We start from the raw sequence: 2,977 nt of genomic DNA on the forward strand, positions 1-2,977 counted from the left end.
AGAATAATGGGCAGAAGGAAAGGAGACTTATTAGCAGGTACTGAGAAAATCTATGGATAAGATGACAAGATCCCATTCAGAGTCATGACAATTATGATCCGTTCCGTTCCGTCGCTCAGTCGTGTCCGACTCTATGCGACCCCGTGGACTGTAGCCTACCAGGCTTCTCCGTCCATGGGATTCTCCAGGCAAGAATACTGGAGTGGGTTACCGTTTCCTTCTCCAGGGGATCTTCCCGACCCAGGGATCGAATCTGGGTCTCCCGCATTGGAGGCAGACGCTTTAACCTCTGAGCCACCAGGGAAAATTATGAGAGAGGGAACAAAAGAGCATATACGTTTTAGATGCTTTATATTATAATGGCAGCTATGGAGCAGATAGGGAAGGTCTAGAATGATCCTGAGATTTTGTCTTGAATAAATGAGCAGTGTGATAGCATTACATGATACATAGGATAGCTATGTCAGGGTGACTTCTGAGAAGAAATAGAATGGTATTGCTGTTTGTAAGTCTTGCTTATACTATAGTCTTTCTTTCTGGAGGAAGTTAGGGCCACCATAAGCTTGGGTTTACACAGGAAAGTCATAGTTTATGCCTGTTGTTCTAGATACTAATTAGTAACTGACAAGGTATATAGTCACACTGGCTATGATAGATTGTCAAACTAAAAGAAAGGGTTTCTTTTTCTATCTTTAATCCCTTGGGAAGATCTTCCCTTTGAATTCACTTGCACTTCAAAAAGTCCATGTTCCTCAGACGCCTAAATTATCACAACATGTATAAAATTATTTTTCTGTGGTTCCACCTTCTTCAGTAGATTGACACTTGAAAGTGAAAGTTGCTCAGTCCTGTCTGACTCTTTGCGACCCCTGGACTATACAGTCCATGGAATTCTTGAGGCCATAATACTGGAGTATTTGGCTGTTGGCGGCCTTGCAGGTAAGCTTGTGTGGGGTGGCCGAGTTGGCATCGGCTGCATGGGGAGACTTTAGCGTGATGTCTCACACCATCTTGCTGGTACAGCCTACCAAGAGGCCAGAAGGCAGAACTTAGTGCTGACTATGTATCTGTGAATGAGTGTATGGAAGGTGTTTATAAAATTTTGAAGAATATCTAAAGAGAATGAATCCCAACAGCCTCTCTATCACATTTGATATCAATCAGTTGTTTGATTTTATTGATGACCTGGCATCGGCCTTGTTTACTGAGCTGATACCCAGACATACCAGCCTTATGACAAAGACTGGATTAAAGAGAAGATCTACGTGCTCTTTTATCGACAGGCCCAACAGGCTGGGACATTTGGAAGCATTAGGAGAACAGGAGCGGGCTTGGAACTCAGGTGTGTACAGTGTGCTGTAGTGCTAATTTTGTATTATAGTTATCCTGTTCCCATTCTGGTATCAGATCAGTTCAGTCCAGTTGCTCAGTCGTGTCCGACTCTTTGCGACCCCAGGAATCACAGCACGCCAGGCCTCCCTGTCCATCACCAACTCCCGGAGTTCACTCAAACTCACCTCCGTCAAGTCGGTGATGCCATCCAGCCATCTCATTCTCTGTTGTCCCCTTCTCCTCCTGCCCCCAATCCCTCCCAGCATCAGAGTCTTTTCCAGTGAGTCAACTCTTCGCATGAGGTGGCCAGAGTATTGGAGTTTCAGCTTTAGCATCAGTCCTTCCAATGAACACCCAGGATTGACCTCCTTTAGAATGGACTGGTTGGATCTCCTTGCAGTCCAAGGGACTCTCAAGAGTCTTCTCCAACACCACAGTTCAAAAGCATCAATTCTTCGGCAATCAGCTTTCTTCACAGTCCAACTCTCACATCTATACATGACCACTGGAAAACCCATAGTCTTGACAAGACGGACCTTTGTTGGCAAAGTAATGTCTCTGCTTTTTAATATACTATCTAGGTTGCACATAACTTTCCTTCCAAGGAGTAAGCTAGGTTGGTATACCCTAGCCAGAATTTAATGTATTAGATAAAATGTGATGATCTTGTTCAATCTGAAACCCCCTTTGACCACCCCCCCATTTTTTACTTCAACATTTTTATGATGATTTAGATGAAAGTTGGTTTTTGTCAGTTAATGTTGGTTCCAGACCCTCAAACTGTTTATACCTGCTTGATAACATCCACTGTACTAATCTTTCTTCAGATTGGGGTGGAGGTTAGTGGTGCAGTTTAGTTACATTCTCAAGATAAAGTCTTTGTGAAAAACAAATAAATGTTCTTTAGTTAAAAGAGGCCAGAATACTGGAGTGGGTAACCATTCCCTTCTCCAGGGAATGTTCCCCACCCAGGAATTGAACCTGGGTCTCCTGCATTGCAGGTGGATTCTTTACCAGCTGAGCTACCAAAGAACCCCTAAGTATAAGAACTGCATTTTTATAAACTTCTCTGGCTGAATTGTGTCTGCCACACAGTAAGTGCTGTATGTGTGTGTGTATATATATATGAGTGTGTGTGTGTACTTTGTATATCTTAAGTGTACATTGATTGGTCCTATATATGGGTGTTGTGATTTCATAATTGGTAGTAAAGTTAAGAGTTTCATCAGGGAAATGTAAAAGTTTTCCTCAGAGAAAGCTATGATAGGCAAAGAGTTTGGAGAATTTTGAAATTATCTGGAAAAGTCCTTGGGGAATTGGATATTATTTTGTAAATTTTTTTCTCTTGTCAAATAGTTATTTGGAGGACTTTGATGTCTGTGGCTCCTGATTTTAATATCTGCAAATGTCCTTGATTTTATATATTACTAGGTTATTATTTGGATCTGCTGACATAATACATTGGTACTTTTCATGATACAGAAAGTTATGCAAATGTTTGCTGGTGTTGTTATTTTATTACAGATATTAATGTTACAAGGCTTATAATGATAATATATTTCCTTTGCAGTGGAAATTTTTCTTAATCATTGAAGCTTTTTAACAACTTCCTAAATTTGGAAAATGGAAGTATAATTATTAGATG

General features: G+C 41.0%; 1 pseudogene; it reads left to right on the forward strand.

The window, feature by feature from the left end:
- Window positions 1-996: 996 nt before the first annotated feature.
- Window positions 997-2,722, forward strand: LOC148776300 (enhancer of rudimentary homolog pseudogene; annotated as a pseudogene).
- Window positions 2,723-2,977: the final 255 nt, after the last annotated feature.

Source organism: Moschus berezovskii, chromosome 10 (assembly GCF_049115385.1).
Source record: "Moschus berezovskii isolate FMDL1 chromosome 10, NW_MosBer_1.0, whole genome shotgun sequence".
Taxonomy (NCBI): domain Eukaryota; kingdom Metazoa; phylum Chordata; class Mammalia; order Artiodactyla; family Moschidae; genus Moschus; species Moschus berezovskii.